Source organism: Amblyraja radiata, chromosome 29 (genome assembly GCF_010909765.2).
Source record: "Amblyraja radiata isolate CabotCenter1 chromosome 29, sAmbRad1.1.pri, whole genome shotgun sequence".
Lineage (NCBI taxonomy): Eukaryota > Metazoa > Chordata > Chondrichthyes > Rajiformes > Rajidae > Amblyraja > Amblyraja radiata.
Genome location: NC_045984.1, coordinates 11,148,130 through 11,165,980, shown reverse-complemented (window position 1 = coordinate 11,165,980; position 17,851 = coordinate 11,148,130).

Below are 17,851 nucleotides of genomic sequence, written 5' to 3'. Positions count from 1 at the left end.
TCTGCATATAACTGTTGGTAAGTACTATAGGATAAAAACACAATAATGTAGGTGCAGGAGCATGCCTTTACTTTTTTTTTTGCACTCGACTGAATTTGAATTTGCTTGTTCTAATTATCATTCCTCCTGTATCTCTCCTCAGTTTCTTTGTGAGTCTGATGAGGCAGGGCAATCCCCAGTCATTCACTCCGTTGCCTTGACATCTATTGCTACATTCAGCATCGTATTAAGTAATGTTTTTGTAAACCTAAATGTCCTAAAGAAAATGTAACGGTGGCGCAGCGGTAGAGTTGCTGCCTTACATTGCTGGAGACCCGGGTTCGATCCCGACTACTGGTGCTGTCAGTACGGAGTTTGGACATTCTCCCCGTGACTGCGTGGGCTTTCTCCGAGATCTTCGGTTTCCTCCCACACTCCAAAGACGTACAGGTTTGTAGGTTAATTGGCTTGGTGTATGTGTAAATTGACCCAGTACACTAGAGCACTATTCTGCACACTGGGGACAATTTGAAATTGTACCAAAGCCAATTAAACTACAAGCCTGCACGTCTTTGGAATGTGGGAGGAAACCAGCACGGTCAAACTCCGTACAGATAGCACCCATGGTCAGGGTGGAACTCGGGTCTCTGGCACTGTAAAATAGCAACTCTACCGCTGCCCACTTTCTGATGTGATTTCTCCTACTTACACCTCTCCTAATGGTTTTGGAACCTTTTTTCCCCCCAGTTCATTCTCATTCAATCTCCTTCACCCTCTGACTCTCCTGCATTGAAAATTTGTTTTTTTGCCCTGAAATTCTCACGTTCCAAATTAATGATTTTGGTCTGAAACAGTTTCTCTCCTCTCTTCAGATGCTGACTAGACTTGCGAAGCAATTGCAATGATTTTGGTTGTACACTGCGACTTAAGCATTGAAAAGTTACACTAGATTCTTTTGTTATTATATGTGGTTATACTGTAAGAAGAATTCCAGTAAATTTTACAATTAATTTCTGTTGAAAGTCTCACTGACGAAATTACTTTTACATTATATATTTGCATACGAGGGAAACAAGTCTCCTTTGATTGCAATGATCAGAAATACTACTTTAGAGCAATGATATGTGCATCTCATTGCAGTAAGAGTGCTTACTTCAGCAACCGCATGAGACATGATTCAGAATGGTATCATTCTGACTATAGGGAGGTTGCACAACAGTCGGGTCACGACCCATGACCCGTACTGTTTCTACGCTATGCCAAATGGAGTACACGCGATGACGAGCAGGTAAGCACTGACCATTGTTTCCAGCGTAGCGGGCCCGTTAAAACCCGCCGAAATGGTCCATTTTTGTGCTGTAAATAATTATGGAAATCGGGATAAACATGAGATACATTTAGTCTACTTCAGAATTCCAAAAGTGAGGAGAAATGACGGTAGATAGAAGCGAGAGCTGAAGGGACAACAATAGCCAAAGTGCTTGGCAAACATTGGCCGTTTGCTCACTGCATTTCATCAACAGTAAGGCATTATTTGTGTTTTTTCTTGATTCCTTTGGCATCTAAAAAGTTTCAGAAGTGATAAATCTGGTAAAAATTGTAAATTGTCCCTAGTGTGTAAGATAGTGTTAGTGTACGGGGTTAGTGTAGTTGGCGCAGACTCGGTGGGCCGAAGTGACTGCTTCCGACCTGTATCTTTAAACTAAACTAAACTAAACTAAACTAAACTAAACTCATCATTGAGTCTTTTTCCTTCGCTCCATAGATACTGCCTTACACGCTAAGTTTCTCTCGCATTTTTGTCTATCATCATTGAGTCAATCATTTTGAGAATAATGCATTATAGATCATACTGATTTTATAAGCCAGTATATGCAGTTTCTTGTACCTCCCTCCACAGATGCTGCCTGACTCGCTAAATTCCTCCAGCACTTTGTGTTTTGCTCAAGATTCCAGCAACTGCAGTTTCTTGGGCTTCCACTTTGTGTAGAGTTAAGTTGCAATCGCTGTGCAGACTGCAACTAATTCATGCTGTTTTATGAAGAGGCAGATAATGCAATATTGCATTTGCAGATCTAACAATTTAAGGCTGCTTCTTGGACAGTAATCTTTGGCCTCCATGGATTACTGGCAGAACTGTCGCTCTGTTTAAGCATTGTAATGAGCAAAGCCGTTAATCTCACTGTTATTTCAAAAACAAATTCCAGCTGCCACCAAATCCAATATAAATATCTTTGTCTCCATCACTTGGCTCCTTTGCCTTGTGAACAAGCACAGCTCATTGTTTACAGGATGCGGCTGGTTAACTGATACACTAGTTCCAAGATGGACACTGATATTGGTAAGGTGAGAAAGATGGTGGGATCTTCGTGGAATCTGACTGAGTTTTCACCCAGGGCCCGTACTTACAGGCAGGAGGGAACAGAGTCAGAAGCATTTAGAAACAAGGAACTGCAGATGCTGGTTTACATAAAAGGACACAAGATGCTGGAGTAACTCAGCAGGTCAGGCAGCTGGAGAACATGGATAGGTGACGTTTTGGGTCAGGACCCTTCTTCAGACTAATAGTAGGAGATAGGTAATAGATGGACACAGGTGAGGGTGATTTTTTAATAGGCAAATAGTTGTAATATAGACCATTGATTAAAATCTGGACTACACGTCTTCCCACCCTGCCCCCTGTAAAGACTCCATCCCCTACTCCCAATTCCTCCGCCTACGCCGCATCTGTTCCCAGGATGAGACATTTCATACCAGGGCATCGGAAATGTCCTCGTTCTTCAGGGAACGGGGATTCCCCTCCGCCACCATAGATGAGGCTCACACCAGGGTCTCATCCATACCCCGTAACACTGCTCTCTCTCCCCATCCCCGCACTCGCAACAAGGGCAGAGTCCCTCTGGTCCTCACCTTTCACCCCACCAGCCGGCAAATACAACACATAATCCTCCACCATTTCCGCCACCTCCAACGTGACCCCACCACTCGCCACATCTTCCCATCTCCCCCCATGTCTGCCTTCCGCAAAGACCGCTCCCTCCGCAACTCCCTCGTCAATTCTTCCCTTCCCTCCCGCACCACCCCCTCCCCGGGCACTTTCCGTTGCAACCGCAAGAAATGCAACACCTGTCCCTTCACCTCCCCCCTCGACTCCATTCAAGGTCCCAAGCAGTCGTTCCAGGTGCGACAAAGGTTCACCTGTATCTCCTCCAACCTCATCTACTGCATCCGCTGCTCTAGATGTCAGCTGATTTACATCGGGGAGACCAAGCGTAGGTTGGGCGATCGTTTCGCCGAACACCTCCGCTCAGTCCGCAATAACCTACCTGAACTCCCGGTGGCTCAGCACTTCAACTCCCCCTCCCATTCCCAATCCGACCTCTCTGTCCTGGGTGTCCTCCATTGCCAGAGTGAGCAACAGCGGAAATTGGAGGAACAGCACCTCATATTCCGTCTGGGGACCTTGCGTCCGTATGGCATTAACATTGAATTCTCCCAATTTCGCTAGCCCTTGCTGTCTCCTCCCCTTCCTTAACCCTCTAGCTGTCTCCTCCCACCCTCCCATCCGCCCGCCCTCGGGCTCCTCCTCCTCCTCCCCTTTTCCTTCTTCTTCCCCCCCCCCACCCCCCATCAGTCTGAAGAAGGGTTTCGGCCCGAAACGTCGCCTATTTCCTTCGCTCCTTAGATGCTGCTGCACCCGCTGAGTTTCCCCAGCAATTTTGTGTACCTTTGATTAAAACAGATGGTGCGAGATAAAAGGATTGAAGAGTTGCACATTGTGAAGCCAGAGGAAGGAATGGGCGAGGGATGAATAATGATCAATGCAATGAGGAGAATATTGTCAGTGAATTGTCAGAGGAAAGGGTTTGATGCTCATTTCATATTCCAGACATTTGTTTCTCATCCCTGCTCATGATGGCAACATTTGACGGATGCAAACTGAACCTGTACATTCTTCAAATCGAGGGTAAAACTGCCTTTGCAGATTTATTCTCAAACTCCAGGAGCAATTGCAACTCTGCGTATTTCCCACCCCACTGTCATGGCTGACAGGCAACAGAAATATCATTACACAGTCTGAGACATTATAGAGCAACACTCCATAAAAAGCAACCCAGGGAAACGTTTAATAGTTTATATTCTTCACTGGAAAGCTCTCTGCATAAAAAAATGTATTACTCAAGTGATATAAAGGCTCATCAAGTTGCAGCTTAAATATATTGTTAGAAAATATGCACAAAGTCTCACTTGATTTAATGTTCAGCGGGTTCCTGGAGATAACAAAACAATTTATGCCTCAATTTGTTTGTCGTGTAAAGACCAGACAACAGGCAGGTAGGTAATGTTTGGTTTCGTTACACTTCCCAGCACCAAGCAGCCAGTAGTCAGATATACATCTCTCTCGTTGGGGCTCTTTTCTGTGTTATTTTCTCACAGTTTCTGTGGTTGTTTTTCTGATGAATTACGTGGTTACTAATGAGAAACGGGAGGTTTCTTTCTCAGCGTCCGAGATAAAATCTCTCCACCAGTGGCCACAAACCGTCCAATTCCAGAATAAGGGCGGAGAACTGTGAGGCAGCTGGGATCAATTCAGCCTTTTATCAGTGTTTTAAAAGCGGAAGACAACTGGATAGAGAGGTGTGACCCCAGAATTACATACCATATAGCGATACACCAACCATCCAGCTCCAGTGTTAGTGTTTATGCTGATGCCCTGATGCTTCACCAGCCCGAACGCCCAGGAACAAAGGAGGCAACGCAGAGTGGTAGACACAGCCCAGTCCATCATTGGTACTCAGCTTCTTCTTGCCTAATGTGTGCACAGCCTAAAGTTGTAAGACAACTTGTTCTGTTTGATCTTCTGTTTGTGCACGCCAGGTTGATTGCATTTGTTGAAACAGGGTGGACCACGTGAAGGTTGATTGGTACTCACCTCCCCACCACCGACGCGATCTAAAGGTAGCCACTATCATCAAAGACCCACACGCCACCCTGGCTACACTTTAATTTCGCCACTAAGACCGGGAAGAAAGTATAAGAGCCTGTGAACCGTGATCACCAGGTTCAAGAACAGCTTCTTCCCAGCAATGATCACGCTCTTAGACACGAGCACTTAGACACAACACTAACTTCATCAACTATGATCTTCGATGTTTGGTGTCTTTGGTTGCACTATGGACTTTGGTTTCGCACAATTACAATTACCTAGAATGACTGATTATTAATTTATTGTATTATTGATTGTTATTTATTTGTCTGTGTATTATTGCATTAAGGTGCCTGTTCATCTGTTGTAAATAAGAATGTCATTGTTCTGCTGTCAGTTCATATGACAATTGCACACTCTTGACTCCCTTGACTGGATTTGATTTTATCCTATCTTCATATTTTCAATAGCTTCCTCATGCACCTTGCTAACTTCCCATTAATTTCATTCGTATTCTTCACCTCAAATGCTCCATTGCAAAGTATGTTCCACAGTATAACTCCAGAGAAAATAATTGCAAAGATAAATAAATAATTCAAAAATGATAGAGGCTCATAATCTGTAGGAGGTGGAGTCATGAAATGAAGGGTCTTTGATATTGGTATTGAATCTTTATTGTTCCATGTACTGAGATACAGTGAAAAGCTTTATCAATAAGGCGAATAATGTAACTAGACTTCATTCCGCCTGACTTTAGACTTTGGAGATATAGCATGGAAACAGATCCTTTGTTCCCCCGAGTCTGTATCGATCAACGATCGCCCTGTACGCTAGCACTATCCTACACACTAGGGACAATCTGCAATGAACAGAAGCCAATTAACATACAAACCTGTACGTCTTTGGAATGTGGGAGGAAACCCGAGGACCCAGAGAAAACCTATGCGGTCACAGGGAAAAAGTACAAACTCTGTACAGACAGCTCCCGTAGTTCAGATCGAACCCAGATCTCCGACGCTGTAAGGCAGCAACTACCGCTATGTCACTGTGCTGCCCTACAATTTGTGAACAGGGGGTAAAAATAGGCATGGTTACTTGATTTGTACCATTCGACCAAAATCAACAGTTATAGTGTGATACAGCATGGAAACAGGCACTTCGGCCCAACTTGCCCACACCGGCCAACATGTCCCAGCTACACTAGTCCCACCTGCCAGCATTTGGTCCATATCCCTCCAACCCTGTCCTATCCATGTACCTGTCAGGCTGCTTCTTAAATGTTGGGATTGTCTCTCCCTCAACTATCTCCTCTGGCAGCTTGTTCCATACCCCACCACGATTTGAGTGAAAAAGTTACCCCTCAGATTTCTCTTAAATCTTTTCCCCTTCACCTTAAGTGGGCAGTTGGCCCAGTCGTTGCATCGATGATATGGTGGTTAGATTATGCAAAGCAATGTGATTATGACCAGATAACCTACTTGTTTCAGTGATGTTGGCTGGCAGATAATTATCTCAGGTGCAAGGAATAACCTCCCTGCTCTTCTTCAAAACAATCTCTTGCCTTGCTCTGGATTCCTGGATGGGCTTTGGGTTTAATACCCTTTATTTAATGGTCCCTGAGACAGTGTAGGACTCCCTCACCATGGATGAGTTACAATGGCTCCAGTTTGACATGAAATGGAATGAGAGTCTCTCACATGCCTCTCCTCTTCATTCCAGCGCCTCACTAATTGTCCCATCCATTAGGTCAAAAATCTAGAGTTTAGTTTAGAGATACAGCGCGGAAACAGGCCCTTCGGCCCACCGAGTCCACACCGACCAACGATCCCCGCACATTAACACTACCCTACACACACTAGGGACAATTTTTATATTAGCACCAAGCCAATTAACCTACAACCCTGTACGTCTTTGGAGTGTGGGAGAAAATCGAAGATCTTGGGGAAAACACGGGCAGGTCACAGGGAGAACGCACAAACTCCAAGAGACAAAAAAGTCTGCAGATGTTGGCATCTTGAGTAAAACACAAGATGCTGGAGGGTTTCAGTGGGTCAGGCAGCATCATTTTAGCTTTAGTTTTAGAGATACAGCATGCAAACAGGCCCTTTGGCCCACCAGGTCAATGCCGACCAGTGATCCCCATACACTGGTTCTATCCCACAGATTAGAGACAACTTAAGCCAATTAACCTACAAACCTGCTTGTCTTTGGAGTGTGGGAGGAAACTGAGGCACGCAGAGAAAACCTATGTGGTCGCAGGGAGAACGCACATATTCTGTACAAACAGCACCCTTAGTTAGGATCAAACTTGGGTCCCTGGTGGAAGTGCAGATGCTGGTTTAAACTGAAACTCAGCGGGTCAGGCAGCATTTATTCTCTCCAGAGATGCCGTCTGACCCACTGAGTTACTCCAGCCTTTAGTTTGGTTTAGTTTAGTTTAGTTTAGTCCGGAGATACAGCATAGAAAGTCCCTTCTGCCCACCGGCTCCGCACCGGCCAGCAATCCCCGCACGTTAACACTACCCGACACACACTAGGGACAATTTACACTGATACCAAGCCAATTTACCTGCACATCTTTGGAGTGGCAGGAAACCGAAGATCTCGGAGAAAACCCACGCGATCATGGGGAGAACATACAAACTCCATACACACTGCACCTATAGTCAGGATCGAACTCAGGTCTCTGGCGCTGCAAGCGCCGTAAGCCAGCAACTCTACCACCGTGCCGCCCTCTTTAGAGGGAATGCACAGGCTATATTTTGTTTTGGGACCCTTCCTCTGGCAGATGGAGTAGGGGAGACAGCTGGAAAAGAGAGATGTGGTGGGGCAAAGCCCAGTGAGTGATCGGTGGATACAGGCAGTGGTGAGGGGGTGGGGAGTGAAGTGTCAATTGTCAGATAGGTGGAGTAAGTGAAAAGACTAGAGATGAAAAGGAGACAAAAAGTCGCATAAGGAAATGTAATGGAAAGCCTGAGTGAGGTGAATGGGGGAAGCTGAGAGGGGATCTGGGCAAAGAGTGGGGTTAAAAGGGAAATGGGGAATTTGGGAATGGGAGATGAGTGTACGGATGTGGGGAAAGGAACAAAGTGATTAAAGGGGTGGGAGATGGTGGAAGAAATGTGTGCACGCTGGGTTGGGAGGGGGGCATAGGGAAGAGAGAGGGGATGGGGGGGGGATATAACTGAAAATTGGAGAAATCTAACCCTTTAGGTAGCACTAAAGCTTTGTTTGGACTTACTCGAGTAGCATAAATCAGGTTGTAAATTAAGAGAGGGTAGACAAAAATGCTGGAGAAACTCAGCGGGTGCAGCAGCGTCTATGGAGCAAAGGAAATAGGCAACGTTTCGGGTCAAAACCCTTCTTCAGACTGATGTGAAGCTGGGGGGGCGGCGGGAAGCAGAGAGGAAGAGGAGAAGCCAGTGGGCTGAGGGAGAGCTGAGAAGGGGAGGAGAAAGTAGGGACTATCTGAAATTAGAGAAGTCAATGTTCATACCCCTGGGGTGCAAACTGCCCAAGCGAAATATGAGGTGCTGCTCCTCCAATTTACGGTGGTCCTCACTGTGGCCATGGAGGAGGCCCAGGACAGAAAGGTCGGATTTGGAATGGGAGGGGACTTTAAAAAAAATAAACCAGCATCTGCACTTCTTTGCGTCTCCCACATCTTGTCCCTTGTTACTTCGATTGCAATCACTAACGTGTGGAAAAACTGTTGTATGAAACTAAAGATTGCTAACTGTAAAATCTAAAATGTTATTGCAATCTGTGCACCCGGGGAATGAAACCCAGTTTTTTTGTTTGGTTTCCTAATACAAATGAACCTATTGTGTCGGAGTGAAACGAGGATTAACAGGGGGGAAATGCTGCCAAAGTGCTTGTACCTTGGATCATCACGTTCTGGTCAAATCAGGCACAGCTGCCCTTGGTCAGCGTTGCGTTGATACAGTTTAAATTTGCATCTTTAGTGCTGTCAGCTTTTGCCAAAGCTGCAAAGGTTCCGAGAAACACCCACTGCAATTTGCTTATTAAAAAAAATAAAAAATTAACCCGCTCTGGGCCAGTTCCGTGTGCAATTAATTAGGTGTCTTTGATGCAATTTGAAAACAGCACAAAGTCAGGAACCTTGTCTGCATACACAGCCAATTCCCAATCCTTTTAATTGCTGGAATCCTGCATTGCAGCGGGTCCATGTTTCAGACCAGACCGCATAGATCAAAGGAAATCAATGACCACAAGGCCAAGTTAACTGGCAGTGTGGGAGGACCTCTCTAGCTATATATATAGGGTCTGGTTGTGGTTGTCAACTAGTGAGAATTGTAGTACACGTTAACCATCATTTAACTCAATGCACATCCTCCTTTTCTTTCTACTAAAACCTACTTTGCCGCTTGAGTTTCACTGTGACTACCTCTCAGTTTGACCCCGATGCTATGAAGACTGATTAGATTCCGTCCAATGTCTGTTGACAGATGCTTGTAAAATCTTCAGAGGCCAGGAAACTCTGGAAGTCAAATGATTTTTTAGCACATTTGTTTCCTCTTTACAGATGCTGTTCCCTTTCCCAAGATATCTTGCCCCGGAGATTGATGACGAGTCCTGTTCTTTGGCCGCTGTCCAGCCGCTTCCGATCTTTATCTCCCTGCTGCGGGGAAGTGAAGAAAATAAAGTTGCCTTTGCTTTCTCGCGAACACAAGATCATCTGTTAAAAAAAAAAAATCGCATGGCTTTACAAAACTTATATAATTTTATATGTTTCTATAAGAAATCTCATACTTCTAAATTCCAGTGAATATATGCCCAGTCTTTCCAATCTTTCCTCATATGACAGTCCCGCCATTCCGGTGATTAACCTCGTGAACCTATGCTGCACTGCCTCAATAGCAAGGATGTCCTTCCTCACATTAGGAGACCAAAACTATTATTGTTCAAGCGAAATATGAGGCGCTGTTCCTCCAATTTGCGCTGGGCCTCACTCTGACAATGGAGGAGGCCCAGGACAGAAAGGTCAGATTGGGAATGGGAGGGGGAGTTAAAGTGCTGAGCAACCGGGAGATCAGGTAGGTTAAGGCGGACTGAGTGGAAGTGTTCAGCGAAACGATCGCCGACCTCCTCAAACAGCTTGTTCCATATACCCACCATATGTGATAAATTTGTCCCTCAGGTTCCAATTAAATCTTTCCCCTCTCACCTTAAACCTATGTCCTCTTGTTCTTGATTCCCCTACTCTGGGTGAAAGACTCTGTGCATCTACCCTATCCATTCCCTTCATAATCTTAAGCATTCTAATAAGATCACCCACCATCCTCCTGCGCTTCAAGGAATGAAGTCCTCGCCTGCTCAGCCACTCCATACACCTCAAGTTTTGGCAACATCCTAGCAAATCCTTTCTGCACTCTTTCCAGTTTAACAGGGTGGTGCAGTAGTAGAGTTGCTGCCTTACAGCGCCAGGCACCCGGGTTCGATCCTGACCACGGGTGCTGTCTGTAGGGAGTTCATACATTCTTCCCATGACCTGCGTGGGTTGCGTGGGTTGCTCCGGTTTCCTCCCATACTCTAAAGATGTACAGGTTGTAGGCTAATTGCCTTGGTATCATTATAAATTGTCTCTAGTGTGTGAAGAATAGTGTTAATGAAACACAAAAGGTGGTGGATGTATGGGACAAGCTGCCAGAGGAGGTAGTTGAGGCAGGGACTATCCCAACATTTAAGAAGCAGTTAGACATGAACTGGTATGGCTATGGACAGGTTTGGATATGAACGAAATGCTGGCAAGTGGGACTAGTGTAGCTGGGACATGTTGGCACTGTATATCTCTCTATGACTCTGAGTCTACTCCGCCATTCAGTCATGGATGATCTATATTTCCCTCTCAAACCCATTCTGCTGCCTTCTCACCATAATCCTTGACACCCTTACTAATGAAGAACTTATCAATATCCACCTTAAAAATATCCAGATAACAAATATCATCCGACTTTCATCAGAAGGCTTGCATTATTTCCAAAATGGAGCTCACCACCACCTTCTCCAAGAGCAAATTAAGTTTGTCAATATACACTAGCTTATGTCCTGCAAATGAACAAAATAAATTACAACGATAATTATGTTTCAGAAGTATTAACTTGGCTACCAACAATTTACGACATGTTGATATGCTGAATGTTGTTTTCTCTAATTTCAAGTAACCCTTGCATTCCCTCTCTCTCTGCCCCTCCCCCACCCTAGTCCTGCCAGATCCACAGTTTGCATCCATATATTCCTTCGTTATAATTTCCTTTCACAACCAACATTGGACCATTGTGGGCTCCACTTTTTCTTGGTCATCGGGGCCGGGTCTGAATTGTTCTGAACCTTTTCATACCCCTAGTTTCACTATCCCCTGACAGCCAGTCTGAAGAAGAGTTTTGACCTAAAATGTCACCTATTCCTTTTCCCCAGAGTTGCTGCCTGAGCTGCTGAGTTCCTCTAATATTTTGTATCTATCTTTGGTGTAAACCAGCACCTGCAGTTCATTCTTGCTGACGTGCGTATAGATAATTTAGATACTACTGGCATTTGGCATTGGGCTTGGTTTTCTTGGTTTTGTCGGTTGAGCACTTATCCTGGTTTTATCGCGCAAGCACTTAGTGTTTCAACGGTAATTCAGCAATGGAAGATTCTTTATAAATGCCAGTCTTTTTGAAAACTGGAGCAGTCATCTCCGCACCTGCTCCCACATCCCACTTTCGAGCTGGGATAGAAATCGACATTCGGTGCCTTGACTGGTTTTCTTTTCAGCCAAGCTCGGAGTTGTGAAGGTTGCACTTCATCCTGAGGTCAGCTGTGTCTAAAAGCGGACCGGAGCAGGGACCTTCCTGTTCTGTGTCACACCGCACCGCACCGCACCAGGCAGTACATTTACTCACTGGTTCAGCGTGGGAGACCACACTGGAACTAGTAATCACATCCTCCAAACAAAAATGCAATCTAAACTAAAAAAAACACACAAATGTAACATTTGATGAATCGGCTGATCATAATCTAAAAGAGAACAAAGAAAAAAGGGAGCAGGAGCCCAATTTTAATTATTTTTCCATCAGATTTAATTGGCAGTGCATTAATTGGTGAGAGTTTAAGGATTCCCTCTCAGAGCAGCACTGACAATTAACACAAACTCCAAAAGGCATCCCAACTGGATTTGTGCGACTGTTGTTTGAGACTGATGCTTCTGGTTTCCTAGGTAACGTGATAAACAATAATCCATGGTGATTGCTGTTGATAGACCTACATTAGCAGGTGCAGAAACTCTCATTGAGAAGGTGGCTCCATAACACTTTCATAACTACTGTGCAGGAGTGGTAACAGTCGTAAGGTCATAAGTGATGAGAGTAAAATTAGGCTATTTGGCCCAACAAGCCTACTCCGCCATCCAATCATAGCTGATCTATCTCTCCCTCCTAACCCCATTCTCCTGCTTTCTCTCCATAACCTCTGACACCTGTACTAATCAAGAATCTATCTATCTCTGCCTTAAAAATATCCACTGACTTGGCCTCCACAGTCTTCAGCAAAGAATTCCACAGATTCACCGCCCTCTGACTAAAGAAATTTCTCCTGTTCTCCTTCCTAAAAGAACATCCTTTAATTCTGAGGCTATGACCTCTAGTCCTAGACTCTCCCACTAGGGGAATAATCCTCTCTATCCAAGCCGATCACTATCCTGTTTGTTTCAATGAGGTCCCCCCTCATTCTCCTAAACGCCAGTGATTACAGGCCCAGTGCCGACAAACGCTCATCATAGGATAACAAAACATGGAGTATATTAATTGGTTGGTACTTTGTTGCAGTAGACTTCTGGTTTCTGTTTCCATCCTGGGCCTGAAACCAGGTTGAAGGTCGAAGTGGAGTGCAACACCCTCCAGCCACAATCTATTTTTATCTAAGACTAGAAGGCATAGGCTTAATGTGTGAGGGGAGAGAGTTAAGATGGATCTCAGGGGAAACGTCTTTACTCAGAGGGTGGTCCGTATCTGAACTGAGCTGCCAGAAGAAGCTATAGAAGTGGATACAATTACGACTTCAAAAAATATTTGGAGAGATGTCTGGATAGGAAGAGTTTAAAGATATATGGGCAAATGCAGGCAAATGGGCCCAACTGTCTACTAGATCCGCAGAGACAAGATGGGCCAAAGGGTCTGTTTTCATGCTCTATTATCTTTCTCTCTACTTGCGTGCATCTGAGTCCATGAGATTAATCTTTAATGAACGGCTTGGGAGATGGGACATGGTGGGACACGGTGGCCTCAGTGCATGGAAATGGAGGGGTGGCTGTTGGAGGTGATAGATGGTGGTCATGGGTTTTGGTTTTGATGATAAATAAACTAAAGCAAACCAAAATCAGTAGGATGCCTTGACTGAAGGTGTACCCAACAATACATATGTTACACTGCAGTGGAAAGAGATTACGTGTTACTATAACATAGAGGGAAGAGGCCATTCTGGCCATTGCACCATGCAGCTCCAACCCAACCATTCCATCAGTGCCATTCTCTTTCTATTTAACCTTGCAACTTATTCCATTAATTCTTCGTTGAATTTTTTTGCCACTCAGCTGCACGAATGGGGAATCTACAGTTTCAATGATCCTATCAGCATGTGCTTGGGATGTGGGAGGAAACCTGAGAAATCGCTGGTCGCCACGGACTCGATGGGCCGAAGGGCTGTATCTCTAAACTAAACTAAATTAAATGCATGGAAACATATGAGGGGAAAACTCTAGCCCAACTCAGGGAGGGTCTTGTCCCTGAGAATAGCTGCCCTAACTCACAATACTGTAAGAAAAACCATTGTGCAAATCATGCCTCTACATTTGGAGACTTGAGTTAAAAAATAAAACTCTGCCTTGGGTCTAAGATATGTATAGCTTTCGTCTGATGAGATTTAAGTCAATAATGAAAAAAAACCCCCCACTTTACTGCAGAAATGTGTTGCATGATATTTTATAATCTCATGGCTCCATAAAGTTTTAATGGGATATGAACAGTTATTAAAATGCAGACAACACCAATACAAAATAAAGTGCTCTGCTGCTGAAAATTGGGCTAATGAGGAGCTGAGGAGTTTTACCTTATTTCCTGAAATTTAGATCTCTCAACTCATGGCAAGATATTAGTTTGCCCTATTTATATGGCATTAAACATCCCTGAAAAATGTCAGCTGCAGCACAACAGGCAACATTCACCTGCAGTGAGATATTTAACTTCACCAGTTTGAACAGTGACTGCTGATATTTACTCAAAGATAAAACAAGTCCCTATCCCTGTCATTGCCTAACATGAAAGGCCAACGCTCTGTTTCCTCATGAAGATCTCTGGTTTCCAACAAACCTCATAACTGTGCCTTAACCAGAGAACCAGAGGACAGAGGTTTAAAGTGGGGGGGAAGATTCAGTAGGAACCCGAGAGGTAACCTTTTCACGCAAAGACTGGTGGGCGTATTCAGGGATGTTCAGCGAGTCCAGTATACGTATGGAACCAGCTGCTGGAGGAGGTAGTTGAGGGACTATTGTAACATTTAAGAAACATTTAGACAGGTATGTGGATAGGACAGGTTTAGAGGGATATGGACCAGATGCAGGCAGGTGGGACTAGTGCAGCTGGGACATGTTGGCCGGTGTGGGCAAGTTGGGCCGAAGGGCCTGTTTCCACACCTCAGAATCATTGCAGGCGGCTGCTCTTGGTCTTTGCCACAGCTCGTGCGATGTTGGATCCAAAAATGTGCGCTTATGAAGTAGAATCCATTTCCGTTTGCTTCAGGCCACAAGAGCAGAACAAGCAGACACAGGCAGTTTCTCCCATTGCAACTCTTCCAATGATCTTCAACCTAAAACGTTAACTCTGTTCCTCTTTCCACAGTTGCTGCCAGACCAGGCCAGTGTTTTGATGTTAGTTCCGAAAGGGACATTTCTTCTTCTGAATAAGGATCCCAACCTGAGATGATATCTATCCATGTCCTCCAGAGATGCTGCCTGACCCGCTGAGTTACTCTAGCACTTTGTGTGTGTTTTGTGTTTGTAAAACAGTGTCTTGTAAACAAGAAACAAGGCAGTTCCTTGTCTATCTCTCCTTTCTCTTCCTCAGACAGTAGCTAAGGATCAAGGCCACCATCCTGTTTAGTGACTTCTTAAGTAGCTAATATGGCCATTGTGGGAACCTCCCACAGGTAGTTTCAATTGGTAGCTAAAGGAACTGGCTAGCAGGTAGTTAGCATTCAACAACTGCACTCTCTTCCCAGGCGCAGGTGTCTGGATGTAGATCTAGGGCTTCTCCATGGTCCCACCTTTGCACGCACACAGCATCTCCAGCACTTCTGTTCTCCATGGCCTGTCAGCGTGACTCTGACTCCTGCCAGCTCATTCCCTCCTCTGTCCCTCCATCGCTGCTGTCCCCATTTATTCAGCAGCAACACTCTACAGTAGCTGGAAGAATGTTGCATGTTGTGCAGTCCGTGAACCAACGTCAGTAACCTCTGGAGATAGACACAACATGCTGGAGTAACTCAGCGGGTCAGGCAGTATCTGAGGAGAAAAGTAGTAGGTGACGCTTTGGGTCGAGTCAGGGAGGGTGAGGTACTAGAGGTATGGAAAGGTACAGAACAAAGCAGAGCCTGTATCGGTGACTTAGGAAAGGTGGAGCCCACAATGGTCCATTGTTGGTTGGGGACAAGGTGGTAATCAAGGAATATAAACGGTGAAATTAGCAAGAGGGCTAGGGTGTGGGAGGGATGGAGAGAGAGGTAGTACAAGGGTTAGGCACAAAAAGCTGGATGAACTCAGTGGGACAGGCAGCATCTCTGGAGCGATGGAATGGGTGACATTTCAGGCTGAGACCCTTCTTGAAGTTAGAGAAATCAAGATCTATGCCACTGGGTTGACAGCTGGCCAAGCTCAATCTGAGGTGCTGTTCCTGCAATTTGCGACTGGCCTCTTGCGCAGGTTCTAGTTGTTCTCAGTTGGCTATCGTGGACTGGCCATACTCCCTATGATATTGAGCTCTGTCATGGGAGGAAGTGGTTCAAGGTTACGGTCGAAGTCTCTGGGAAGAAGTGAAACTTAGGCACAAGTCCTGACGCATAGTTGCTCAAAATGGAGAAGAAGCATTCAGGATATTGTTGAAAATCCTGAGGCATTGTGTGGGCAGAGAACCCCTGTGCAGTTGGCGGAACAAATACAGCAGTTCACAAACAACCTGCCAGCCTGCTCCTTTAGCTACTAGTTGAAACTATCTGTAGAAGAGTCTGAGGTTCCCACAATGGCCATATTAGCCACTCGAGAGCCCACTAAATAGGAGTTGGAGCCTTGATCCTCAGGGAGTGTCTGAAGAAGAAGAGAGAGAGGAGAGAGGAAAAGTAATTGCAGAATTAAGAAAAATACACAAAGTACTGGAGTAATTCATTGGGTCAGACCACATCTGTGGAGGACATGGATAGATGATGCTTCAAGTTGGGACCTTTCTTTGGCGGCACAGTGGTGCAACAGTAGAGTTACTACTTTACAGCGCCTGAGACCCGAGTTCGATTATGTCTATGTGTGCTGTCTGTACACGTTCTCCCTGTGACTGTGTGGGTTTTCTCCGGGTGCTTCAGTTTCCTCCCAGCTTCCAAAGACGTGCAGGTTTGTAGGTTAATTGGCCCTAGAGTGTAGGATAGAACTAGCATTTGGAGTGATTGTTGGTTGGTGGGGTCTCGGTGGGCTGAAAGACCTGCTTCCACCCTGTATCTCTAAATTCTAAATGCTAAAACTCTAACATCATCTTCAGAAGTCCCTTTCAGAGCTAACATCAAGTTAATGACTCAGGCTGAAGACTCTCTGTTACAATGCCTATCAAGAGCTAAGACTGCACCTGATGTTCTAAGGCCCTGCACTTCATATGTGTTGAATGTCGTACACAGTATGAGCCATCACAAAAAGGAACCCAACAACACCTCACCATTGAAGTGCCAGTTTTTTAAACAACTTTCACAAACAATTAGGGCTTCATACACATGTGTAAAAAAAATGGTGTTGGTTGTAACTTCCATGATGATCATCATCATTGTTGAAAACATTAGCGACGTAGTGGTGCTGGTTTCCGACGGGAACGGTGACGGACACACCACACATCCCTGTCCTCCACTTCTACCACTGGAAGTGTAGGATTTTGGTGTGTGTGCTTTATCATCGTTCCTTACAATGCCGTGTACGACATTGGTCGCAACTTCTACTGAAGTGTGGATGGCCGTTGGCTCGCTAGGAGCTCATCCGTCCTTTGACAGGTCTTGTTTTTGGTTCTGCTGGGTGTCCACAGCCCCCTCCTCACCTGGCACACCAGGTGGGGGAGATGGTTTAGTCGCCGACTATCCGACCATGGAGCAGGCAGTACGGGGTTACATGTTACCCGTGGTGGGGGGGATCCTCCGACCTGACCTGTACTACATGAGATCGTTTTTTGAAAACGAGAGATCAAATTCTATTAATCCAAATTTTATTCGGGGAATACAATGTAGCTCCAAAGTGTGTGCAAATACGAGTTGCCTCTTTCCTTCCAAAAATACCCCAAAGTGAGCTAATGGGAAGAGTGTACATGGGCACAAATGTCAGCCTGGATGGAGTGGACCAGAATCCCACTGTATGACTGTATCGGTCAAGGACTATGTGATTCTGAGTAGGCTTATACTTCACTTGTTATGGTAATTGAAAGTGCTTGTTGCAGTAACCATGAGTTTGGCCTCTTCTGAAAGGGGATGTGAGACATTGAAGACACGGGGTACAAAGGAAGGGCTGACCCTTAGGTTCCAGTTCCTCATGCTTTGAACAATACATTCAGTGGTCTGAACCTTTAGCCTTTGGAGATACAACATGGAAGCAGGCCTATCGACCGCGCCAACCAGCGATCACCCTGTAAACTAACCTACACACACTAGAGGCAA